This window comes from Physella acuta, unplaced genomic scaffold, assembly GCF_028476545.2.
Source record: "Physella acuta isolate Inbredline_101_S28 unplaced genomic scaffold, ASM2847654v3 ptg000462l, whole genome shotgun sequence".
Lineage (NCBI taxonomy): Eukaryota > Metazoa > Mollusca > Gastropoda > Physidae > Physella > Physella acuta.
Genome location: NW_026731981.1, coordinates 840,273 through 855,605, shown reverse-complemented (window position 1 = coordinate 855,605; position 15,333 = coordinate 840,273). Strand labels below are relative to the sequence as shown.

Sequence of the window (15,333 nt, the reverse complement as noted above, 5' to 3'; positions counted from 1 at the left end):
TTGCACCAACCCCTCGAGTTTTCGATTTGCACCCCCCCTCAAACTTTCGATTTGCACCCCCCCCCCTCGAGTTTTCGATTTGCACCCCCCCCCCCTCAAACTTTCGATTTGCACCCCCCCCCCTCGAGTTTTTCTCTATATATTTTGCTATTTTTTGCCTTGGTGTCACCCCCCTAAATGGTGTCACCCGGTGCGGTCCGCACCCCCCGCCCCCCCCCCTCGCTACGCCCCTGCGACTATCTAAGTGTAATGCACTACAGAAGCAAGGCATTTTCCATCAATGATGAAATCACCATACGCACAACTGACCCAGTGTATCAAGATATCATTGGACGAGTAGAACAGTTGAGCTTTTACCACATCAAAAAGGCGAATGTAATGTACAAGTGTGATGAAGGTTATCGTATGAAGCCTATATGTCCAGAGGGGGCGTTTGTTGGGAAGGATTGCACATGTTGGTGTAAGGGCTCACAAAATGATCCTGTTAGGAAATGTTTGATGAAGCCTGTTGCTCCGTGGTCGAGAAATGTTTTTGAAAAATATGGAGTGGAAACAAATGTTTCGTTTAGTAATTGGCAAACTTTGTCTTAAGGGGAGGTCATCATATTTTAAACAATAAAATAAAATTGATTTTGTGTTGTATAATCCCAGAAATTATTATATTAGTAGATAAACAATTTTAAAAAGAGCTCTTGGTTTTAATGTTGAAAATCAAATGATAATCAATTGATTTATATTTTATGTTATAATATTCTTTTCATTCTGCTTATAATAAATGATGGCTGTAACCATTATTATAAAAGTTACATTGATCGACTTTTGAAAAACATCAGTTTATTACATAAGATTACCTTAATAAAAAGTGCATTTTGATGAAATATTGCTATTGAATTCAAAGTTATTTATTAACAGACTTTCGAATTAAAGTGGAAATAAATGAAAATACAGAAATATGTGGAAACATTAGGGAATGCTAATTTTAGAAATAATTTAAATCGGCAACAGACGGTAAAGAGAAGATAGAAAGAAATACACGATTCCAGTAAAGGAAAAAAATGATTATTAATTCTTAAAATGACGTTATTTTGATAATTCAAGTAGGCTACATTTTAAATATCCTTTAAAGTCAATGTTGTGCATAGATCTTTGAAAATATTTCAACAGGCTTAATTTTAGAAAATACACAGTAGTAGTAATATGACTCTGTATTTTCTGCTAAAATCGCTTTTGGAATCCAATCAACGAACATATTTAGTCGTAATTTTAGCTTTACGATAAGTACTCTATACATGATCAAGGTAAAGAACAGTTCGGACACATCAATAGTAGACTCCCAATAGGCTTTGCGTTGTGGTTCACAGGCTGTGTATCAAGATTTATATGCCTTGTGTCATGCTTCATAGTCCTTGTGTCATGCTTTATCGGCCTTATGTCATGCTTTATAGGCCTTATGTCATGCTTTACAGGCCTTGTACCATGCTTTATAGGCCTTATGTCTGCTTTATAGGCCTTGTGTCATGATGTATAGGCCTAGTGTCATTCTTTATAGGCCTTGTGTCATGCTTTATAGGCCTTATGTCATGCTTTATAGGCCTTGTGTCATGATTTATAGGCCTAGTATCATGCTTTATAGGCCTTATGTCATGCTTTATAGGACTTGTGTCATGATTTATAGGCCTAGTGTTATGCTTTAAATAACTTTGTCTATACTTTATAGACGTTGTGTCAGGGGAGGGTGAACTTATCATTGTTCAAACGTTTTTTATTTCCTCAACGGTTAAAAGTAGCTTTCAACAGCCCTGTAATACACGTGGTTTTTTTTTTTACATCCTTCCTATCATGGTTAAACGTTGCTACAAAAATCTCAGATTGAACTTTTAACAGAATGTCGTAGTCAGGTGGTAAATCTCTAGAAGTCACGAGTTTGAAAACCCGAACCCGGTACGCTCCGGAACACATAACCGTCGGGGTACCGACTAACCCGCCTGATTTGGTTAAGTTATAGAAAGTTGTGTCCTACCGTGCCCCTACTGCACTACAATGTCCGACATAGTGCTCACGTGTAATCCCAAGTGAATATTTTGTTACAACTTTAAATTTCTGCAATAATATTTCACACCATCACATGCAAAATTTTATTGTCGTGCGAATGTACTTATACTAAACTTATGTGAATTTAATCCATGTAATAAGCATTTAAGTATCAATATTTGAAATTGAAAACATATTTTCCCCCAAATAATGTGTTATTATCAAAAAGACCTAACACAAATTGTAAAAATAATTACGATATTTATTATATATATAAAGTAAAAATTTTAAATTATTATACTATTATTTTAATACATTATGTTTTATTAATGTAAACTATATATTTCATAAAACATTTTTACTACATATTGAGCTAATTATTATTGTGTGACAACTGTGGTTTTAAATTCAATTATCTAGAGCAGGGGTCGGCAACCTGCGGCTCGCGAGCCGCATGCGGCTCTTTTGATGTTGAGATGCGGCTCTCCATTTCCTTGTACAAATATTACTTGTTATATTATTTCATTTTTTTACACTTACATATTAAACAACTTTAAACAGGATAAAAACACTCATCAGACAACAGTGAGAATAGGTGAGGTAGCAAGTATACGGACAGCTGACAGCCGCTTGGGCACCAGGCTCAGCCCCACAGCCGTTCTGTGGACAGCACCGTGGCAACAATTCCAGGCTTTTAACTAACAAATCGAATTTATTTACCAAATCCTAATCAAATACCATAATATTGAAATAATAATGTGGCTCTTTATAAACTGGGACGTTTTGTAAATTGTAACTTTTGGCTCTTCCATCTCAAAAGGTTGCCTACCCCTGATCTAGAGACTTGAATATTCAAGTCGAATTCAATATAAATATATTTCATAAAGTACACAGCGTAAAAATACAATATAGATAGTTGTATTTCCCTACCGTGAAAACTAATAAAGAAGTAAGATACAGAAGAAGGGCTAAAATATACTTGTAGAAAGTGAATCTGTAGGATCGTATAAAATATGTGTATTTTTAGATACTTTATCCCAGCCTTCCCCTCTTAATGTCCAGACATGGAGGATGAAACAGACGTAAAAACTCTCAGGTTTGTTTACAGCCAGCAGAAACTCAACGGTCCCAGCATGTTGTTCTAAAAATTAAACGATAATCTTTAAGTAGTGAGTAATCAACTTGACATTTTACTCTAATATATAACATATGAAATTGAACACAGAATTCGGAAGAATGAACAAAACAATTGATACAAAGCAGAATTTAAATAAAACTTTTACGTTGGTGTGGAAATTAGCCTATGATTATATATATATATATATATATATATATATATATATATATATATATATATATATATATATATATATATATATATATATATATATATATATATTGTTATGTCTGACCTCCGACAGACAGTCAGGAGCGGACACCCCAGGTTCGTTTGGTATGGTACCGATAGAAGACGTTGTAACAGAATCTCAACAACTTGCCGTGAGCTCGTTAATGCAGTCTAGGGGTAAATCACGACAAATCAAAGACTTAAACTATGAATACCTTTTTAATTTATGTACAAGATAATGACACTAGGTAAGATCAAAATGTACAGATTCTCAGTGTAATATAAATAAACTCAACTCCAACTTACAGTTTGAGAAAAATCACAATATCACAGCTGTGGCTTAGTATATTATACACCGATAAATCATTACTACACACAACTGAATGGCATCATAATAACCACAACAAAAAACCAGGAAGAGACAATTTGCCTCTACAACAATAGAAATCCTTATACAGGTTAAACTATCACCGATAGTCAAAAAGGTGTAATAATACACTAGAACACAAATTCAGTAAACTACAACTAGTCACATAATTCCTTATACAAAAGGTGAAAATAATGTCACATAATGACAATACTCAAAATATGGCACACCTAACCACTGGCACACCTCTCCGGCCCAAAGTCAATATGGCTGCCTCTGGACATGAAAATCCCGCGATTAAATAACATTCAATAATAGGGGAAGTAACTCAATAGGTTTATGACTATTGGTTGAGGGTCAGTCAAGGATCCTCACGGTCGCAAGACCATTGGTTGAGGTTCTGCCAGGGATTAAACTTACAATCACATGATGTGACAGCGTTCAGTTGACCGGGTTGTACCAGTGAACTGACAATTCTCCCAAGAACAAATACATAACTCAGGAGATTAAATATACATAAAGCCAAACAGACCTAAGTATGTCACAATATATATATATATATATATATATATATATATATATATATATATATATATATATATATATATATATATATATACATAGCTCAATGAAAATCCAAGCAGCTAAAGGGCAGGATGTTATCTATTGCTTGGAATCAGAAAAGTCACAGGAGTAGCCTAAAGAAAACCTAAGTTGATAATCCTATCGCCTAAGGGGTTACACCCCTGTTTCATTTAGGAGTCTTCTCCCCTAGATAGGTTACTGTTCCTAGTTTACAAACATCATCTGCCCGAGGGGTGAGAACTGATTTGTGTTAATGTAAATAACTGCGATGCTATATGTATTAGATCCCAGTTTTAAGGGGCGGGGGTTGATTATACTACCGCCAGCACATTATAATGAGGTAGATAATCTGCCGAGACACATGTAATAGTGAGGTAGATCATCCTTACGATGTACATGCAACAGTGAGGTATATCATCTAGAAGAACGAGAGTAATAGTGAAGCAGATCATCTCGATGACACGAATATAATAGTAAGGTAGATAATCTCTACGACATGAAGTAATAGTGAGGTAGATAGTCTCGACGCCCATAGTGTAACAGTGAGTTTAATCATCTTAACGACATAAATGTAATAGAGAGGTAAATCAATTCGACTACCAGAACATAATAATGAGGTAGGTCATCTCTACGGCCACTGGTTCGTCATTGGGCGTCCTCATGAGCCTTCGCTTACTGCCGCATGGGTGCCGTGTCCGTCCACTGCTTCGGATAAGTCATCACATGTAGTGTCCCGCCGTGTCCATGATGTAGTGTGCTCTAAAACCAAATGTATAAACCTTAGTGCTCGTTAGAGAGCACGGGATGCTCCAGGTCATATAACCGCTATAGTTACAATTGAGGCGCCTGATTTGGTTATCGAATGTAGTGTCCCACCGTGTCTCTAATGCATGACAGTCTCTGACATGAACGTAGCTACTTACCATAGAGCTCATGTGAAATTCCGAGTGAATATTTTGTTACTACTTTACATTTCAGCAAGAATAGTTCACACCATCAGACGCAAAATTTTCATTCTAGTGCGAATGTGCTTGTTCTTAACTTTTGTGAAGTTAATCCACGTAACCATCATTTAAGTAACAATATTTAAATTAAAAACATTTTTTCATCCCAAACTATTTTGCGATTATGAAAACGACGTACTGTAAATGGGAAAATTTAATAATAATATTTATTATATATTAAAAATAAATATTTTATACTATTACATAATTATTTGAATACATTATTACAAAATGTTCTATTAAGAAAAACTATAAATTGCTAAACACATTTTTACTACATTAATAGAAAATTGTATTTGGTTTCCGTTACATTCCTATATTCAATTATCTAGAGACTTGAAAATTCAAGTCGAATAAAATATTTGAAAATATCATCAGGTAAACAGCTTAAAAATACAATTTAGAAAATGTTATATTTATCTAGCGTAAAACTTAATGTAGAAGTAAGATACATAACAAGTGCCAAATTACACGTGTACATAAGTGAAATCTCGGGTATTCTTTAAAATATATGTGTATCTTTATATACTCTATCCCCGCTTTCCCCTCACAATGTGAGATCTATATATATAATTCTCTTCTGGGAGACTATAAAAAACAAGCTGTAAGCGCGCTCCCTATCACCCCCACCCCTACATGGTTTGGTGAGCTGTGGTTCACGCTAAATGTTTAAAAGCAGAGCCGGGTTTAGTGATGACTATTAGAGGCAGATAATTTAGTTTGAAACGATTTTAAACGTAGGAGGGGGGGGGGTAACAAAATGGAGTTTACTTTAACGGAGTGGGGGAAGGAAGGGGGGAGGGGGTTATTGTCCTTAATGAGCTACCTATAGTGTTTTAAAGAAATATTTTCAGTTGCAGCGTTGGTACTGTCGAATTTACAAATTATGAATTACTGAAAAGTAGAAAAAACAGCAACCAAAATAGCGGCGTATGATATGCCGCGGGTCGGCTCGTTGTAAATAAGAGTACTACGTTGGTGTAGAACAGAGCACAATATTTTAAAATATAGTGATATCACAAATATAGATGAGATAGTCATCCGATATTCACCACTTATTTAAAACTGAATAGGTAAATGAAATAAATATGATAATTTTCTACTAGATCATTGGATGATAGCTCAATGAAAATTCTAAAACCTATACACAGGTTATAATCTGTAGAACTTGGATTCAGAAGTGTCGTAGGAGTTTTCAAAAAGATAACTGTTGTTAATTATGTCATCATATCGATAATTTGTTGCAGTCCCCAGCTCACAAGCATCATCTACCCGGAGCAGGGGGGGGGGGTTGAATTGAGCTGTGTAAATGTCAACAAATCCAGCTCTATATGTCTTGGATTCCAGTTTTAGGGGTGAGGGTTGACCATACTGCCGCTTGAATATAATAACGATGTAGATCACAGTGACAACAAAGTGTAGTAGTGATGTACATCATCCCAATGACCCTAATGTAATAGTGAGATAGAATATCTCGACGATATGAATAGAATAGTGAGGTAGATCATCCCAATGATCCTAATGTAATAGTGAGGTAGATCATCCAAACGACATGAATATAATAATGAGGTAGATCATGTCGACGTCTTGAAACCTAATGAAAAAGTAAGTCACAGGTGACAAATTATACGAATATATTTAAATCTCGGGAATTGTTTAAAATATGTGCATCTTTAGATGCAATACCCTGCTTTTCCCCTCAAAATGTGAGATTATAAATAAAAGAACAAGGTTGTTGTAGAATAAAAGACCAATATTATAATATATACTGATATCACAAAATATAGAAGAAATATATCGACGAGATTCACTTCTTTTTTTAAAACGGAATTGGTAAATGAAATAAATATGACCATTTTGTATTAGATCATGGAATGATAGTTCATTGAAAATACAACCACTCAAGAGATAGGATATTACCTATTATTTAGGAATTATTTTTATACCTGTAATTTATTTAAGCAAACTATATATTTCTTAAAAATATATATATAGTACAATTATTGCATACTTCAAGCCATTAACGTGGCGAACGTTTTACACATGTCTATTATCTAGATACTTGAAAATTCAAGTCAAGAAAAAAAAACAATTATATATATATATTTCATTTCAACAGTACACAAATACAATTTAGATATAGTTGTATCTACCTAATAGCTTAGAGGCTAATAAAGAGGTAAAATACAGAATAAACGTTTAATATATACTAGTAGAAAAGTGGAATATTTTGGGTTCGAATTATATATATATACCTTAAAAAATATAACCAGGCAATTTTCATACGTTGCGTCAATATTTTAAGTATTTTACTAAAACTTTATAAAATGTTTAAATACAATCAAAAAATATAAGTTAATGCTTGTCTATTTAAGACCTAGGGTTTTTACATTATAATATTATGTAGCTTATTTCTCCCAATACTCTTGTTCTGTACCATTTTTTTTTAAATTTACAAGATACCTATCAAATTTGTGTTTAATAGCTGTCATATCGGTTCTGATATAAAACCAGTCTTAGAAAAAGGCAAGGCCAATGTCATAGCTAAGGTAAGGATTAAGGATAGTCTAAGATAATAATAATGACTTTTTTTTAGAATAAATATTTAACATTTTAACTTAATTATTGAAATAAGTAAATTATGAAGTATATATCCACATTTTATTTATTCGTGTTTTTTTTAAAATTCAGACAATTTTTTCATAGCAAAGAGGAAATACGCAATTTGTTTATATAATCTAACATCCAGTCTAGGAAATAAAAAATGTAGATAATTACGACAACCTGGACGTAATAGTGAGGAAGGTTATCTCAACGAACTGTATTAATGTTGAGATTAAACCTCTCGACGACACGAATGTAATAGTGAGGTAGATCATTTGGATTTGGACGACCACCCAGGTATCAGGGTCGTCGCTCTCAGTAGCCATCAGTTACACTACCGCCGGGTTCGTCCCCTGGTTCGGTTTAGTGTTGTGGTGCACCGTTTCCCTTGTATAGGTTTCTTTTTAAAACTAATGTATACACCTTTGTGTTTAAAAGGTAGGCGGTACGCTCCAGGTCATATAACCGTCCGGGTACCGATTGACGCGCCTGATTCCGTTATCGAACAGGGGCGGAACTACAGTGCCGCCAGACCCCGCAATGCGGGGGGGGGGGGGGGGGGGCACGCCATTTAGGGGCCCAGAGCCGACCATTAATACATTTTTTATAGTTTAAAAAAAAAGTAAATTTTCTTTCATTTTTGACTTGATGATTGTTTTATAAAAAGTTACCGTAGCTGCGGTTGGATTATCTTTATTCTATAGACACCACCCCACGCTCTTGTATATTCGTTTTCCCTTTGTTTTAAACCACTGTGAAAGCCGAGTCTTTCTCCTACAATTAAACTTATCAAAGATAAGCACATGTTCAAACCACCTCCATGACTTATTTCCCTTATTTTAAAAATAGTCAAATTATTATTTTTTTTTAAAAAGTAATTACTAAATAATGACATTGTATAAAAAGGAGATGTAATAAATCAATAATATTTTAAAAATTAATAATATAAATAAAAAAAACATAAAAAAACATAAGACGAGAACCCATTACTTATACAAAGCTTTTATGTTTTATATTATTTTTGACCGACGAAATGTTAAAGGCGACTCTATCAGACATTAATTAAAACTGATTTTCACAAAACACACTAATGCACTTACTTACACACATGACATGATGTTAACATTTTTTTTTAAATTGATGTTTTTCAAATCCCGCACAGGCCAGCAATGAGAATCCCATGTTCGTATTTTGTGATTGCATATATATATATATATATATATATATATATATATATATATATATATATATATATATATATATATATATATATATATATATATATATATGTATATATATATATATATATATATATATATATATATATATATATATATATAAATATATATATATATATATATATATATATATATATATATATATATATATATATATATATATATATATATATATATATATCATATATAGGCCTATATATATATATATATATATATATATATATATATATATATGGGGGGGGGCTAAAAAAAATTTTTTGCGGGGTGGCCCTTTTTTTCTAGTTCCGCCACTGTTATCGAATGTAGTGTCCCACCTTGTTTCTAAGGCAGGACAGTCTCTGACACGAACGTAGCTACCATAGTGCTGAAGTAAAATCCCGGCTGAATATTTTGTTACCACTTTAAATTTCAGCAAGAATGATTCACACCATCACACGCAACATTTTATTGTCGTGCGAATGTACTTATTCTTAACTTTCGTGAAGTTAAACCCAGTAATCAACATTTAAGTAACAATGTTTTAAATTAATGACATTTTTTTCGAAATAATGTGTTAATATTACAATGATGTACTTTTAATTGTAAATAGTTTTACGATATTTATAATATATATGGAAAATAAAACTTATACATTATTTTACAATTTATTTTAATACAATTTTTATAGTAGAAAACTATACTTTTCTTTGAATATTCTCTCTACATTAATTGTAAACATTTCTATAACAGTAGCAATCGATTTGCTTTGATTGAATTATCTAGAGACTTCAAAATTCAAGTCGAATAAAATGTAAAACAAGTAATTAAAAAAAGTCTAGTGACAATTTTAGCGCAATTTCCTTAAGTTATCTAAAAATAGCTCTGTCGTAGCGTAAATCAAGAGCAGGGTTAGTAAAACCATTGGTTAGTTATTAAAACGTTTTTTATTAATTTTTTTTCAGTATTTTATGTTTTATTTACAATAGAGTAACATGACTAAAAACCATTGCGCGCCTAGCTACTGAACGTGATGTCGCAGCTATTGAACGTGATGACGCGTGTGGTGTGGTTGGATAAAATGCCTACTAATTCGGTCCAAATTTTAATTAATTAAAAAAAAATGTTGTGACTGAACGAAAGGATATTTTTGAAAACTTTCTTCGGAAATATTGTTCTAAATTATGACAGGAATCGATTGGTACATGTTTCAAGTCGCTAAGTGGTCTGGTTACCGAGATATGGGCCAAAAACTGCATTTTTTTTCGAGTTTTTTTTTACTTTTCTGGGAAATCCAGGAAGGAATTCCGGGAATTTTTTTGGTCCACTATCATCGTCGTAACTTCGTTAACATATTTGCTTTGGAACTAGTCCTCGATATTGCTTCGTTGAGGAGGAGATACGACTTAAAGCTGCGGACACACATCCATTCCCAGAAAAGACGAGTTAATAAACGCAATTCTCCAGAATGGAAGTTGCGCTAAAAAAAAGAAAAAAAAGAATGAAATGTAAAAAAAAAACATTAGGTAAATAGCTTACAAATACAATTTAGATAAAGTTCTTTTTAACTTCTATTATAAAACCTAATGAAGAAGTAAAATATAGAACAAAGGGTAAAAGATACGTTTGGATAAGTGAAAGCTCGGGGATCGTATAAAATATGTGTATCTTTAGATACTCTATCCCAGCTTCCCCCTCACAATGTCCAGACTTGGAGGGATGAAACACAAATAAAAACGCTCACGATGCCCAGCCGCCTTTACTTTCCCTAACGTGAGTTAGGTACCCGTCAGGGTTGGGTGTATTCATGGACGGTCTACTGACTTGAACCCGGATTCGAACTCGAGTCTTGCGGGTTTGCAGTCCAGCTCTCTACCGCTAGACCACTCCGTTGATGAAACTTCATATATAAGTATTATATCAAAATCTTAAATCCGTAATAACTTTTGAGCGACTTCCGATTACTAAATATAAATTACTGTCAGCTTGTTTTCTCGTAACTATAGAAACACAAACTGCATTGTATTTAATTGTTAAATTCGTGGTTTACTTATATTAAATAATTTAATTAGTAAACTAGCATAGTGTTGCATACAGAGAAAATCATACTTTATCCGCCACAATAAAGTTCCCTTTTAGAACCTGACGGTCCAATGGGCAAGTGAAATAGAGTTGAACTAAGAACCCGACAAAAGGGGTAGTGTGGTCAGCACTATGCCTAGCCGCCTTTACTTTCCCTAAAGTGAGTAGTGTGGTCAGCACTATGCCTAGCCGCCTTTACTTTCCCTAAAGTGAGTTGTGTGCCCATCAAAACTGTGTAGAGCACGGGTTCCCAACCTGGGGGTCGCGACCCCCCTGGGGGTCGCGAAGGTCTTTCTGGGGGGTCGCCAACTGGTATACTAAACCTTAGTAATTTGAAACAAAACATAAATATTTAGAACAATTTTTTAAATTCAGCTTCATTAACATCACTGGAAATGTAATAGAGAAGAAACAAAGCGCACTGTACAAAGTTGTTCTCAGTCACAAATCTATGAAATCTTCAAAACTAAAACGTCATTTGAGACGAGTCATTCCGAACACACCAAAAAATATATGGAGTTCTTTCGTCGATAAGAAGCTAGTTGCAAACGCCAGAGACTTGATCGAACAGGAAGTTTTCACCAGCATTAGTGCAAGCATCAAATGAAGTCGCGATAGAAAATGCAAAGCAAAAAAAAAAAAACAATAGGAGAAAATCTCATCAAACGCTGCATGTACGTAAATGTTAAATAACACATTTTTATTGAAATTAAGCTTTCACCATTGTTTGCTTTTCAAGATGATAAATCAACAGACGTGAGTTCGTGTTCGCAGTTGCTGGTCTGTGTCTATATTCATGCGGATGATAGCAAAGATAAAAGAGTTGCTCTTTTGTGAAGATAGCATGGAGAAAATAAATACTGGATGATTAAATTGGGTTAGAACGGCTGTGGGGGTTTGTACGGATGGTGCGCCATCTATGTTTAGCTCAAAATCGGGCTTTCAGAAAACAGAAAAGATTTAGCTCCCTAACCACTGCCCTAACCAATCTACCACAAGAGTCCATTGCTAGTATAAGTCGTAAATTATATAAAATCTGGAGCCTTCAAAGAACTGAGCAAAAACATTAATTTAGATCACGAGGTTCTGCTCTTCTACACTACAGTACGCTGGCTGTCAAACGAAATGTTGTAAATTGTGTTTTTGAATTGAAATCTGAAATCAAATTGTTCTTGGGAGTGCAAAGGAAACAAGACTTTTTGGTATACTTAAAATGACATAGAGTGGTTGGAGAGAGTATCATACCTAGCAGATATGTTCGAACATCAAGATAAGCTTAACCTGAAGCTTCAGGGAAAATGAACGAATATTATAAGTAAAGAAAGTAAAGTATCGGTAAAGAAAACAAATCTTGGAAATATTGTAATTTTTGAGAAACTCTGCGGTGTGGTAGAGGAATCTGATTGTGAGATAATTAAAATTTTGAAAGAAGCGATTTCTGGGCATCTTGAATCTCTTGAAAACGAACTGCATCGCTATTTCTCTGAGCTGAAAAAAAAAAGAATCTGCATTGACGCATTACCCATTCTCTTATTCCCTTGATGTTGCCAGCATTCCCGATGAATTACAAGATGAATTCTTTGATTTGCAGAATGATTCCGTGTAAGATGAAAAACTGCAGACACAATTTTGGTGTAGTATTCACCATTCATACACAAACGTAAAATTGATTGACTTTTCGAGAATATATTTTCAACACTATTCTTCGATTAAAAACAAAATTAAGATAATTATAATGACATAGGTTGGTGTTAACACATTTTTTAAAAAAATTAAAAACTTAACCACGAAGGTTTAGTGAATAGTATGCAATTTTACTCATGCTATTAAAACAGTTATCAAGAGTAGTTCATATTGAAAGTCTACTAGAAAATCTTATTTTAGTGCTTATTAATTTCCATACTAATTTCGGCTTTTTAATTCTATGGGGGTCGCGGGTCACTTACTATTTATAAAAGGGGGTCGCCACTCGAAAAAGGTTGGGAACCACTGATTTAAGTAAATATGTTTTAAATTAAAAAAAAATTTTCTCCCAAAATATTGTGTTATTGTTAAAACGACATACCATCAAGGATTAATTTAATATTAATATTAATTTTATATTAAAAATAAATGTATTAAATTATTACACAGTCTAGAGACTTAAAAATTCAAGTCGAATAAAATACACATGACCATTTCGAAGCATGAGACCTAGACTACAAATCTGAGTACAAGCCACGTACAACGAAACTGAGGTTTAGATTTTGTGGAGATCTAGACTGCCCAGATTGGGTCCTTGCAGAAATTAACATAATTTCAAAGATTACATCAGTAAAGATCAAACTACTAGCAGTTCAAGTATTAAAAGATTTACTTGGGGAAGGAATAGACTTTAACATACTTTCAAAGTCTACATCAGTAAAGATCAAACTACTAGCAGTTCAAGTATTAAAAGATTTACTTGGGGAAGGAATAGACTTTAAAATACTTTCAAAGATTACATCAGTAAAGATCAAACTACTAGCAGTTGAAGTATTAAAAGATGTACTTGGGGAAGGAATAGACTATGATAAAGTTCACAAGTTAACCTCTGATGCTAAATTTGATACTGGAGATATCAAAGCCTCCATAGCTGCCTTGTCTTTTATTCTGTCTAGTGCAGCCAAGTATGATGTAGATGGCGAGACTCTCTCCAATGAGTTGCAACAACTAGGTTTACCTAAGGAACACACAACGTCACTGTGTAAATCTTACTCTGATGTTCAGGTCAAGCTACACGAACATTTTAGACAGACAAGTTTACGAGTATCAAATCTTGACTCTGTGCAATGGAGGGTTGACTATGTTCTTACTTCAAGTGAACTTCAGTCAATGAGCGTAGTATCCAACTGAAGCTTGGAGTCACTTATGGGGACTCAGCTAATCCAGAACCTGTGACATTTACACTGACCGCTGACAAGTTCAGAGTTCTGTTACATGAACTGAAGCAAGCACAGATAATCATGGAGAATTTAGAGAAATGATTGCATGATTATCTCCCCTGCTTTATCAGTTTATAAAAGTTATTCTAGATTGATCTATTGTGTAGTAAAAGGTGACAATGAGAACATAGACAAAATATTAAATTGTCCTTTTAACATTAAAAAAACATACAATAAAGAATTAATATCCATAAAAAGACACATACATAAGATAAAAATAATTTTAAGATAAAAGATATTTTATTGTATCCATGATAACAATATCACTGTGTTCTTGTTTAATTAGAGACTACTTCATTGAAACTAGAAACATCATTGTTTCGCTCTTTTGCGATCATTAACATTTTATGTATACTTCTGTCATTACTTAATGTTTTTTTTTAAATAAAACTTTTCCATAAAAAACTTAGTTTTTATTGAACACAGGATCAAGTATAATATTTATAAACCTATAATTTATTTCATTGTGTTTTATATACAGTGAATCTAAGTATTATGCAAATTTATCCAATTATTTTTATATTTTATAAAAGGATTTTGTTAATTTATTTATGCAACACTTCTCTTTTGAAGAAAATCATGGCAAAATAAATGTGTATCATAATAATTGCAAAGCAAGAGATTGCAGCTGTCTTGAATAATACAGCTTAATACATTGCTGGTTGATTATAATCCAACATGTGTCACTAAGCGTGTTTAAAATCACCAAATAAGAGACTAGAATAACTAACTCTATCAGATGAATGCTGCTGTATCATATATCAACACAATGTTGGCTAAGTTAGCAAGTGTGAACAAGTGGCTAAATGGTAGTAGTAGTAGTTAGCCTGTCATCCCACTCAAAGATACAATATTCCACAAGAGCTTTTCTGGCAACTCTGTCCTGTCCTACTTTCTCACACTGTGACCTTACTAGTTGCCCCTTGCATACCATTTAACCAAGATTTGTTTGACCCATGTCTTTCTCTGTTGTCCTGGCAATTACAGATGAGGGCCTAGCTTGCTATGAATTTCCTAAATCTATAAATAACCAGTTACCATTTAAAAAAAAAAAGAATAAAAGATTTTAAAATATCATTAGGTAAACAGCATACAAATACAAGATAGATAAGGATGTATTTGCCTAGCCTGAAAC

The 15,333-nt window shown here is 33.4% G+C and overlaps 1 pseudogene; it reads left to right on the top strand.

The window, feature by feature from the left end:
* Positions 1-249: 249 nt before the first annotated feature.
* LOC131943558 (COMM domain-containing protein 4-like) lies at positions 250-14,321 on the top strand (annotated as a pseudogene).
* The last annotated feature ends 1,012 nt before the right edge of the window (positions 14,322-15,333 follow it).